This window comes from Ochotona princeps, chromosome 9 (genome assembly GCF_030435755.1).
Source record: "Ochotona princeps isolate mOchPri1 chromosome 9, mOchPri1.hap1, whole genome shotgun sequence".
NCBI lineage: Eukaryota > Metazoa > Chordata > Mammalia > Lagomorpha > Ochotonidae > Ochotona > Ochotona princeps.
Window position 1 is genome coordinate 47393807 of NC_080840.1, and position 13417 is coordinate 47407223.

The 13417-nt window shown below is 35.8% G+C and overlaps 1 protein-coding gene across 1 annotated transcript in view; it reads right to left on the reverse strand.

Annotated features, from left to right (window-relative positions):
* Nucleotides 1–385: 385 nt before the first annotated feature.
* The window catches only part of CA8 (carbonic anhydrase 8), a 77238-nt gene continuing 64206 nt past the window's right edge, over nucleotides 386–13417 (reverse strand). Inside the window, exon 9 of the mRNA XM_004588005.4 lies at nucleotides 386–399. The gene's annotated coding sequence lies outside the window, so the exon portion shown is untranslated. The remainder of the gene's footprint in view (nucleotides 400–13417) is intronic.

Sequence of the window (13417 nt, forward strand, 5' to 3'; positions counted from 1 at the left end):
TCTTAGCAAGAATTACAGTAGTCTCCAAAATGAACAACCCTTCTGTTGGAGACAGAAAATAAAGGGGTACTAATGATGGGAATGTATTTTTCATGTCTCGCTATTACTATGTAATACATATTCATATTAGTAATAACGCAAAACTATCTTCATTCCTTCAACACAGGAATAAACAGTATCACAAAAACATAAATATTAGCAACAGTAACGTGAGTATACAGTATAGAGTTTCTTTTTCTCTTAAAACTTCATTATAGCATTGTACAGACAACTATCAGACATGTCCATCAAAACTGGATTAGATGAGGATACACAAGGCATGCCTTGAGGATAGCTGAAGCTGCAGCCCAGAAGATCCTGTGCCTCCTGCAAGGACACTGTATAACCACCATCTTCCTCCTACAGGCAAAAAAAAAAAAAAATCAATTGTATTACTGACACTCCTCCAGAGATACTGAAGTCTTTCAATGGTGAAAAACAAAAATTTCACAAGGAACTGTGTAAATTTCAAAAATATCTTCATGCTCACACTCTTACTACTGCAATTTTCCCACATCTACCATGATTTCATTTCCACATCATGATCTATCAATGTAAAATTTCACAGAAGCACTTTCAGCCAAAATAGAAATTAATGTATGAACTATTTTATAAGCAAAAAGCTATATCATGTCCTGAAAAAAGTAAAATTTTGATAATATCATGAGTATTAATCACAGAAAGATGAAAAACTCAAGGACACAAAGATCAATTTTCAAAATAATTTAAATTTATTGTTATTTTTCAATTGGCAGATGAAATTGTAGCTTTTCAGGTGCAGCAAGACACATCATGACGGTGAACAGACTCCCTGCCCTGCCTCCTCTTGTCTAGCGGAAAGTCTGTGATCTTTGACCAATATTTCAACTTCTTCTCCCATCTAATATTTAAGATAATACCTTAAATACGTAATTTCAAAAGTAAGGCACTGATTATGAACATATTTGTTGATTATAAGCCAATAAACTGTATGTCAAACAGCTATGAAACTGAAGATCAACTTGTAAAATCACAGCATTTCAAAGACAGAAGGAACCTAAAATTCAGAGTGTATGAATTCCCCCAGAAAAGGAAACATCCTAGAGTCGGGCACCTTCCCAAACTATGTTTCACATAATACTACATGTTGGTTGAAAAAAATGTACATATGTTCAAAAATACTGTGAAGATGCTCGCAAAACACAAGTAGGGGTAGCTCACAAGAAAGAAAGAGATTTTTTTTTTCTGTCTTCTGCTTCATGCCTCCAAATAGCTACAAAGGCCTGGGACTGGGTCAGGTCAAAACCAGGACAGTTCTCCCATGTAGGGAGCAGGTTCCCAAGCACTTGAGTTGTCTTGTACTGCCTGTCCAAGCATATTAGCAGAGATATGTTTCTGAAGTGGAGCAGTCAGGACTTGAATCATGCTAGAGTTTCAGATGGTAACTTAACCAGCTGCACTTCAATATGGGCACCGTATTTTTTCAACAAAAGAAAACCATGCCTTTCAATGGCAAGGCCTTATGAAATTGATCTTCATATCTGTTCCTCTCAAAATAGTATATTCAGTCTCGATTATTAAAGATATTAGATAAACTGGGAAAACGTTTCAATGGATCTCAGTCTGGGGTATGGGTTTAGAATCAGGGAGATCCAAGTTAAAATACCAGCTCTTACACCAAGAAGCTGTAAGACAATAAGCAACTTGGTTTGTCCCTTCTGAGACTCAAAAAACAACACTGACTTCCTAGTGGGTATATGAGAATATTATACAGTAGTAGCAGTTATGTGTTGGGTGTAGTGCCCATAGGTCCTCAAATGAGCTACTAGCAATGATTTCAAATGACTTTAAAGACATCTCATTAGTTAAAAATTAAATTATAATCCTTGGGCCCCAGCATAAAGATGACATAAGGCCTACATTGTATGGGTCTGAAACCTGTTTCTCAGAATATCAGGGAGAGTTTACATGGTATACTAAAGCTTCATCTTTCTGCACAATATTTCCAAAGCTCAGCACAGAAAGCAAACCTGTGTGTGCCTGCGTGTATGTATACATGACTCCAAAAGCATAGCAAATGATGATGGCAAATGCTCCTATTTTATTTAGCTTTTCTGTTTGCACCAAGTAAATGCACATAATAAGGCTCTAAAATATTTGTTGTGAAAACTAGCTGTCACTCATATCATTTGTCATCAATTTCTTTCTCAATCTTTTCAGTTAATTATTTTATCAACATCAAAAATTTAATTGACATGATTTTATTGCCACCTTTTCATTTTCTGCTTTTTCTATTTTAGCACTGTGTATCATGTTTCCCTCTGCACAAGAATGAAGATCTGACTTTTGCCTCCCATCTGTATTATACACACACAACATATAGCATGTCACCTAATGACCTATAAAACTTTTCCATAACCACATCCTCCAAATGTGGTTATGAATAATGTTGGCTTGCTGCTTGCAATACTTTCTATTACTGAAATGACATAAATATTCAAAAGCTGAACTATACACATTAATTTAATTTTCCTTTTCTGCATAATGTTTCATTCTCTCTGAGTGAATGAACATCTAGGGTTTGTTTTGCCAACCTTAGTTATCTACATCCTCACAGCTGATTCAACCCAAGACTGTCTACCAATTGCCCAACTGCCCTCCCAGGAGGCTGACCTCTATCATGAATTCTATTGTTTTCCTGGAGAAGGTTCATCTTTGGAATGCCCTCTTACGCCCATTTGTACACAGATAGTTCTCTCTGCTTACTATCTCTTTTCCAATATGGGCACTCCCTTTAGTATTTTCCTTCATTGTAACTCATGTTTCCAGGATCTCACATCTGTTTTTTGTTTTATTCATTGCTTTTGAAAAACTTTTATTATGATGATTTTCCATGATACAGTTTTGTAGGTATAGGGATTCCTCCCTACCCCTGCCGTTCTTCTCTCCCTATATTCCTCTCCCACCATTTCTCCCATATTGTCGCAGTAGTATTTTCCTTTAGTAGTGGTTACAGGTTCAAAATTCTCCCATTTAAGTGTTTCATAGCATTGTAGGTATAGGCAAAGGTAGAAAATCCAGTATCTTAATAACAAGCTCCATTTTAACTTATTCATTGACAATCACACTGCAATGTATCATCACTTCCTGCCATGGTGAGGCAAACTTAGTAGCTTCAAGGAAAACTAATTTTTAGTAACCTATGAAAATAACTGTTCTCTCCACACATCTGTTGAGTGTTTAAGATAGGAACTGCAGGTGGGTTGTAATTGCCCCTTGCAGACTTGTAGCTTTTCATGTTGTCATTGAAAAGACTAAAATTCAGATTCTAGGTCTTTTGATTATGCTCTCTTTATCATGCATTTTTCTGTTCCCTACAACTTCTCCCTTGATTCTCTCAAATTTCTCATGGGGTGTCTTGGTGTGGGTGTATTTTGATGCACAGTGCTGGAGATTCAGAGGGTCTTTTCAAATCTGGACGTTTTAGCCTAGGCAATCTGAAAAAATTTTTTTTGAATGATTCTGCTGTTGGGTTCCTCTCCCTCATTTTCTTTATTCTCTCTTTTCCTATTATTTGAAAAATGCACCACCTTGAAGGAGTCTCTGATTGTCTTACTCTCTCCTGTTTCCCACTGTTTTGTTTAGCCTTTTGCTGTGCTTTCTGAGAATTTTATTAATCCAACCCTCTGATTTTATACGTCAGGCAATTATGCCGAATCTTAAATTATCTTCTACAAAGAACCCCTAGGGGATGAGTGTCAATTAGATCACTGTTGGAGAATTTCCTGAAATGCTACCAAGAATAAAAACACACGTGTGCATGCATATCCTATCCCTCAGAGGCCACTGCAGGTCACAGGTTGTTCCAAGTTCCAGTAAGTGGCTGAGCTGATAACCTGTAAACAGCTCCTCCTAAAGCACAAAAATTCAGTGTAAAATCTCTAAACACAGAGCTGTTTAAGATTATCAGCTATGTGATCCAGGTGCAGTGGCCTAGCAGCTAAAGTCCTCGCCTTGAACAGACCAGGATCCCATATGGGCACCGGTTCTAATATTGGCGGCTCCACTTCGCATCCAGATCCCTGCTTGTGGCCTGGGAAAGAAATCAAGGACGGCCCAAAGCCTTGGGTTCCTACACCCACATGAGAGACCTGGAGGAAGTTCCTGGCTTTGGATCAGCACAGCACCAGCTGTTGCGGCCATGTTGGAAGTGAATCATCGGATGGAAGATCTTCTTCTCTGTCTCTCCTCCTCTCTGTAGATCTGACTTTCCAATAAAAATAAATAAACCTTAAAAAAAAATTATCAGCTATGCACCTGACTGACCATGACATTAGGTTGTAAGCCCTTCTGACTACTATCCACCAAGCAGAAGACTGAAAATAATGCTCATCTTTCACAACAATGAACAAAGGGCACCCTTGGGTTCCCAGTATAGTAGGCTAGTGGCTAAAGTCCCCGCTTTGAACACGCTAGGATCCAATATGGGCTACTTCATTTCCCATCCAGGTCGCTGCCTGTGGCCTGAGAAAGCAGTCGAGGACAGCCCAAAGCTTTGGGACTCTGCACTCCTGTGGGAAACCTGGAAGAAGCTCCTGGCTCCTGACTTTGAATTGGCTTGGTTTCTGCTATTGGGGATTGAATCAGTGGATGGAAGATCTTCCTCTCTATCTCTCCTTCTCTCTGTAATTCTGATGTTCCAATAATAAATAAATAAATCTTTTTTAAAAAGAGCCCTTGTTTTCCAACACACACTTGATAGCATTGTATCACAATGAAGGAAAATAGAAAAAGGAGCAAGAGAAAGGCAGAGATCTTGACCCCCAAATACTTACAAAAACTCAAAGGAAAGAGTAGGATGCATGTTATTTGCTTTAGAAATAGAAACCCAAGAATATCAGAAATAAGAAAAGAGGTATCATGGCTAATTATCTTACTCTTCAGGAAACAGGGGATAGTATAATGAAATAAATATTAAAACCAGAAAGAAAATGAAATTGTCATTGTTTGTAGACATCTTGATAGTCTACATAGAAAACTCATAAGTCATCAGCTAAAATTATATTGAAGGGTATTTATAAAGAAAACTAAGGACAACCTAATCCATTATGTTTTCAATGAAATAAAAAACAAAATTCTTTAAAAAGACATTGATAAACATTGATAATGGTAACAATAGCAATAGTAGTGATTTCTCACATTTACCAAATGCTGATCCTCTGCTAAGTCCTGTGTTGTGCATTCCAATTCAGTTAACTTATTATCCTAGTCTCTAGAGGGTTATGACTCTTAGTCTCCCCCATTTTAGAGGTGAAAAAACTACGACTGAAAGAACAACGTGCCTAGGACTGGAGTAGTCAGTAGAGTTACTCTATTCCCCATCAAACCACATCACACGTTGACGTAAGAACCCAATGTGCAACCTGGAGGAAACTCGGTGAAAAGAGAAAATTATAAACATGTGAAGGACATAACAAAATTTGATAAGCACGTATTAGGGCAGGTAATTAGTCTAGCAGGTAAGATGCCACTTAGGATGAGCAGCTTTGACACCTGGCTATTGTTCCTAACTCTAAGTTTCTACTACCATAAACCTTGAGAGGCAGCAGTGATGGTTCATTTAATTGGATTCCTCGAGGAGACCCAGACTAAATTCCCAACTCCTAACTTTGTTCCCATGCACCACTATAAGGATTGGATTAGTAGAACTTATTAGGGGAACTTATTAGGGAACTTATTCCCTCCCTTTCTCTAGCTCTTACTCTCTGTCTTTTCTCTCTCAAATAAATACATTTATTTTTAACATTAAAAAAATCACATATTTATGTACCATTCATTGATCAAAAGAACTGAGACTATACAACTTATCTTATATGGATCTCACAAATGCTCAGAGCAGTGGAACAGAATAGGTACTTCAAAAAAAGAATTAAGTATTTGTAGAACTTAATATAAAAAAGAAACATTTTTTATAATGTGAGCACTGATGAAATATTTTAAATACATGGCATTCTTGAAGGCCAGAAGAACACTTTGATACACAGTGGAAACATCAGCTGAAACAACACTGGGAAGAGCAATTTGCCCATACACTATGATAAAACTCTCTGACCCAATAATCAATTTTTTAAGGAAATAGAAAGGTATGTTAATCACACTGGGCTACGACACAACGCTAATAATAATGAATGTTTTGCAATAACAAAAGAACAACTCAATACACTTTCATATACACCTAAAAAATAGCTTTTGTACAATTTAAAGTATGACATTTATCTTTGAGTGCCATGAAAGGATGTACCAGCAAAGTTACAGGAAAATACCAAGCTTGGTATAATCCTATTTGGAAGAGTATATATCTTCAGAGTTATATGACATCCATACATAAAAGCAGACCAAAAGCAGAGGTGACATTTGTTTGTTAAGTGCTTCAATTGCAATTGAGATCTCACTGCATCTCCACAACCACCTTATGAGGTATATACCACTCATGATGAAAAGAGAGATTTAGTGATATTTGTAACATTGTCAACATCACACAACTCTTTGGTAGTGCAGCCAGAGCCACCTGCACCAACGCTGTGTTTCCCAACTCCATGTTCACCAGAAACAGAGACATTTAAGACACAAATACTGTTGTTTTACTTAATACAATATTGCTTGAATTTTCTACCATGAACGTCTATTATATTTACAGAGAGGAGATCAAAAATAAAGGAAGAACTCAAAGGCAAGCTTTGCCACACTATTTTCAATTAGGTCAGTAGACATGAGCACACTTCAAAAAAATGAATGACTCACTGGGGTATGGAAGATTTCTCTGCACACCCCTACTAAACATGCTCACCTAAACTGTTGACATATATCCTGTTAGAATTATAGCATTAGACCACCTGAAAAACAGCCAGGTTCAGCAAAAACGTGCTTCAATGCTATAAACTGCTAAAGACTAAAATTAAAATAGGCATGAGACAGCTGAATAGCAATCTAAGCCATTTTAAGGTGTATAGAACACGGTTGAATATAAACCAAAATTGAAATGTCTATGAAGAAGTCACAGGTTGTGGTTGAGAACCTGCATTCTCCTCTGAACATATTGGTTAATCAATAACATGTCAATTAATGCCACAATGTTGTAAATGGTTGGAAATATTATGTTGGGGCTTTTAATTGATTGGGATGATACTCTGCCGGCTCTACCTTCAGACCAGAGATGGTCTCACCAAGAAACCATTGAACTTACCAGGACAATAAGATGCTGGACTTTATGCTTGGTAAATACCTCCAATGAAAGAATGTCAAATGAATTTGAACTATGGAAATGCAACAAGGTGGAGCAATCCGCTGTCAGGGGAGGGTTTTGGGGGGGCGGGAGGAATCCCAGTGCATAAAAAATGTATCACATAATGCAATGTAATTAATTTAAAAAAAAGAAATGCAATAAAAATACGTTTTAAAAAATGAATGAGCCAAAAAGAGATAAAAAAAAAAAGATGTGACAAGTACAGTCAAGGCAAAAACCAGCAAAAAATACCTTTCATAAAATATTCAGTCAGTGGCATAAGCACAAGTTAGCATAACTATAAAGGATATATTCTTCTTTCCTAACAATCTCATTCCCAAGAAATTATCTAAAAGAGATAAAAAAAAAGTCTAAAGACATATAAAGAAGTTCATAATTTTCTGACTTTTGTTACTCAGCCTATGATGTTAAGCCTATCTGGACATGGATTCTTGCTTTGTACTCAACTTTGAGCAAGTTACTCAACCTATCTCAGCTTTGATTAAACCTGAAAAACAAACATACACCTCAGAGGACTGTCACGCTGATTAAATTAGATTAAGTACAGTGTAGTATCTAAATTATTTTTTAAAAAATTAGTTCTTTTCCACCCCCAGGACTCACTAATCTATATAGCAGAGGATGAACACATAAACATCAAATTAATTTTCATGATTTCTACATTATTCTACAGCAAACTATTGTAAAACACTGGGTTTAGCTTTTTAAAGAAAGTAATATTTAAGTAATACATTAAATTATTTGACAAAGAGACAAATAATTTCCATCTTCTGTTTCACTCCCCAGATACCTTCAGTGGTTGACACCGGGCCAAGGCCAGAGCCAAGAACTGGGAATGTAATCCATCCAAGTCTCCCACATGACAGGGATCAGCCATTTGACACATCACTCTGCTTCCTGCAACCCGCATCACATAAAGCTGGAGCCTATAGTCAGAGCAGGGAACTGAATCCAGGTCCTCCTCCACTATGGGACGCAGGCATCTCAAACAGTAGTCTAGAAATACTCATTGCCTAAATTTAGCTTTTAAGTTATTCAGAATAAGTCTATGCTGTGATGCTTTGACACTTTCTCAATCTCAATTAGCACTAAACTAATTAACAAAACTGTTTTATACACAACAGTGAGTCACATTTTTCTTCCTTCTTTCCTAATCCCTAGTGCGTTGTAGGGGTGATTGAGTATCTAATTACTTCTTAATTGAATGCACATATTACACATTTTTCACTAGTTCAAACTTAATGCTTTTAGCCCAGAAATCAAAGTCAATGAAATTAAGCTGAATTGGGATTTGGGCAAGTATTGTAATGAGAGGAGGTTTGTATTATGTCTAATTATAAGTAAATGTGGATTTTAGCCTTATTTCCTATGGAAATATTTTGGGTACAGAAATACACAAAAAAATGGCTAATTTAGATGATTAATAACATTGTTATTCTTATTTACAATATTTTATTCCTCATTATAGTGGTTTTATTGGTGGGACTCACTAAATACAATCATTCCTCAAGGAACAGATGCCATTAGAGAACTGCCGACTGTGCCCATGGTAAAATCAGAAATGAACATTCATATCTGAAAGAAATTACACAAGTTTCTCTGCAGTATAAAGGCTGTAGGAATTGCGCATGCTATTCACAGAAAGCAAACAAAAGCCTGGGAATGCTAACCATTTATATTCATCAAACTCACTTATTTACAGAAAGGCTTAAGAACATTACCATCAAAATGACATGTAAACTCTGCTAAAACATCACAGTGTGTTCTGTAAGGGTTTCTTTTTCCTTTGAGCATCATACTGAAGCAAATATTCTCAAACAACAAAGGTTCATTTCGTTGGCTTGTCTCAGGTAAGGGGAGTAACCTTCTGGAATAATTTCCTTGAAAACCTCTTCAACTGAAAGACTAAAGAATTTCTGTAGATCCAATTTAACATCATGCTTCTAAGATGTCTCTGAAAATATTTTCTATAGAAAAGGCCTAAAGACCTTCATGATTGCAAGTAAAACCCCTACAAGCATGAGCAATAAGAAATCCGAAATTTTGAAAGAAGTTGTCACTAGAAGCATTGTAATGAAGTACAGACCCATCTAAAATTAATGTAACTTTTAGCGTTTTCCCAATGAATTTATTCTGAGCAAGTTCTACAAAGTGGGAAAATCCTTGACTGGAAACACCTCCATGTTATCTAACAGACTTCTTAAATTCTATCTCTATATTAGGCATTATCTGATTTGTTATCTTTCTCTATTATCAAAACAAGTCTCAACTAGAATGTTTATATAAAATTAAGTAACCAAAAGAATGATAATATGTAATCAAAATGAACACATCTCAAAATTTATAGTTGATTAAAAGACAAATTTTGTGTCTCCTACATTTTATTTAAAATATTTTGAAATAGGCTGCTTCTCACCATCTGTGAGAGTGCAATCCGTGTTGTGTTTTCTGTAATTTCTTTTTCAACTTCCTGCTATAGTTTGTATTTTCAGGTCCTTCCAAAATTCATATGTTGAAATCCTAACCCCCAAGGTCACATGATTGGGATGAATGCCTTTTCAAAAGTAAGCCTGAGAACTAGCTCAGCCCTTTCTGCCCTCTGCCGTCACAGGGAGAAGGTGCCACCCTGCAAAGCAAGAAATGGGCTTGCCAGATATTGGATCTGCAGAGCCCCAGACTTAGAGGTAAACTTTTGTTGTTTACAAGCAAACCAGTTTATGACATTATTACAGAAATCCAAAAACTATGCTTAACTCTCCCTTTTAAGTCGATAACTCTTACCCTTAGTAAGGGGATCTGACTAAATTCCTTCACCAGTGAATAATCTTTTCCTCATCTTCACATCATTCATTTCCATTACAAGGTTTCAGACCTTTCAGGCTTGGTGATTTGCAAACGTGCATCTACATACATACATACATACATACATACATACATATGTACATAAACATAAAGACCATTAAAATGAAATGAAAACATTAGTAAGAACACACATTGGGAAACCTTAAATTTTTATTATGATGCTCTATTTCCATATAAATGGTAAAACTACTTATCAGTAGATCTACTGTTCATCAACTTTTCAAAGCCCATTTTTGAAATTCTCCACATTTAGTAACCAAGACAACTAGATGCCAATAATGTCTTGCAGTGTGAAAAACAAAGTACAATAGTCCACACAACAATGCCAAATGTTGCCAATCATGCCACTCACACTTCTCATATGGATCCTGATTCCTCTGACAGCTGAATCCTTTCCAGACAGCTAAGACCAATCAATTAGAGTTGGTATACAAGTTTGAGTGCTGTATGCCATCCATATCATATGTTTCTTATAAATCTTTTACCTTTTTCAGAGCCTTTTTAAAAAATTAATGGTCTTAAGTAGAAAACAAAGAAAATGTTCTTGCAATAATCTAGGTGAGATGAAGCTAACTTTATGGGTTGTAATGACAGAGCTGGAGACAGAGATGACGATGGGAATTAATAAAAACAGATGACAAACTGGAAATGTGTGGGTGAGATGAAAAGAAAGATCTATTACACCACAGGTTTCACAGAAATAAAAGAACCATATCTATGAAGGAAAATCTTAAGTCAGTCAAAGATGCCTTTGACAACCATCAGCACCCCCCCCCCAAAAAAAAAATATATATATATACTTGGTTATTCATTTCTGGAATGTAATGGAAATGCCTGATGAATGACTATAAATGAGTTAATCACTTGTATTTAATGATGACTGAAGCTGTGAGCATGGATGAGTTCACATGAGATACCATTATTTAACCTAGTGATATAAAATTTCATGGTATATTTTAATTAAACTGCAATCATGTCCTTGAAAGTTATTTGTGTAGAATCATAATTGACCAACACAAAGAAATAAGTGTAGGTATATGTTTGGAAGTTATTTTATCCTGGGTAGCCAGTTTCTTTTATTTTTACTGAATCATAAAAATCTTATTAATTTACTTATTTATTTATAGGATACTATGTGATGTCTATAAACATATACATACTGTATGATGTCCAATCAGTATAACTGTATCCTTCTCCTCAAGCATTTAGTATTTTTATGGTAAAAACATTCAAAATTCTCTAGCTTTTATAATTGAAACAGCACAATATCATTATCTATAGTTACCCTGTTACATAATAGAAAAACAACACATCTTCTTCCTACCTAATTATAACTTAGTGCCCAGTAATAGCATGTGGCAACATGTCTTTCTATGCCTGGCTTATTTCACTTAGCATTATGACCTTCAGTTCCATTTATGCTGTTGTAAGATTTCATGCCAACTGTGGGGAAAAGGGAACCCTACTCCACTGCTGGTGGGGCTGCAGGCTGGTACAGCCTCTATGGAAATCAGTATGGAGAACATTCAAACAACTCAAAATCAACATACTGTATGATCCAGCAATAGCACTCCTAGGAATATATCCAGAACACTTGTTTTTTGAGAAACCAACATGCACTCCTATGTTCATAGCAGCACAATCAGTAATTGCAAAAACATGGAAGCAGCCAAAATGCCCATCAGCAGAGGATTGGATAAGAAAGCTATGGTTCATCTACTCCATGCAATACTACTCAGCTATTAAAAAAAACAAAATGCAGTTCTTTGTGGCCAAATGGGCCAAACTGGAAACCATAATGCTAAGGGAAATGAGCCAATCCCAAAGGTTAAATACCACATGTTTGCCTTAATTTAAGATGATATGATGTTATGTATAACATGTTATGTTATGTATGTTATATGTTGTGTATAAACTAAAATTGAAATGTCAATGAGGTGGTCACAGAAGGTGGCTGGGAACTCACATTTACTTTTAACATATTGGTTACTCATTACTATGTCAATTAATTCCATAATGATGTAAATTTTTGCTGATGGTATGTTGGAGCTTTTAATTGATCAGGATGATACTCCGCTGGCTCTGCCTTCAAACCAGAGAGGGTATACCTAAGAAGCCATTGAACTTGACTGGACAATAAGATGCTGGACTCTATGTTTGGTATATGCTTGCAACGGGGGAATCTCAACTGAACTTGAGCTGTGGTTATGCAACAAGGTGGAGGAATCCACCATGGTGGGAGGGTTTGGGGAGGGGTGGGGAGAATCCAAGTACCTATGAAATTGTGTCACATAATACAATGTAATTAATGAATACAAAAAAAAGTAAAAAAATAAAAATAAATAAAAATAAAGATATGCATTTATCTTGCTGCTTTACTATTTACCATTAATGTGTATATAAATCTGTTGAACTATTTTGCAATCTGTGTAGAAACCACCTTTAAAGCAGTTCCAATATACCCTTTTTGTCATATCCATTTAGTGAATATTTGTTGAGTACTTAAAGCATTGCATTTTTTTTAGATTTATTTTATTTTTATTACAAAGTCAGATATACTGAGAGGAGGAGAGATAGAGAGGAAGTGGAGCTGCCAGGATTAGAATCAGTGGCCATATGGGATCAAGGCAAGGGCCTTAGCCTCTAGGCCACGCTGTCGAGCCCAAAAGCATTGCATTTTAACAAATTAATTCTTTTAGCATTTATTTGGTACAAATATTGGCAAATTCATGTGTACATGTACATTTATATTTATGTTTATTTGAAATACACGAAGAGAGAGGGAGAGATGGGGGAGTACATGGATACAAAGAAAGCAATGAAAGCAAAGAAGTTTGGTGTCCACTGACATTAATTATAATAAAAGGTTTGATAAATAAAAAAATTTCATGCCAACATATTATTCATATACACACACATACACACTCACATATATATACATGTTTGCACATATAAATATGCATGTTTTACCATATGTACGCATGCATAAAAACACATTTATATATACACTATATTTTCTTCATGCATTAATCAGTTGATGGACATTTGATTTGTTCACATTCCTCAGATAATGTGAGTAGAACTGCAACAAACATGGGAGTGCAGCTAGCTCTTCAACCGAGAGACAGGGTGCTATTTTTAAGTGAGTGTTTCCATCAGTTTTATCAATTATATAATTTCATCTACTTGATTAACACATGTTTTCTTGATCTGTTTCTTTACTGATAATTTTAA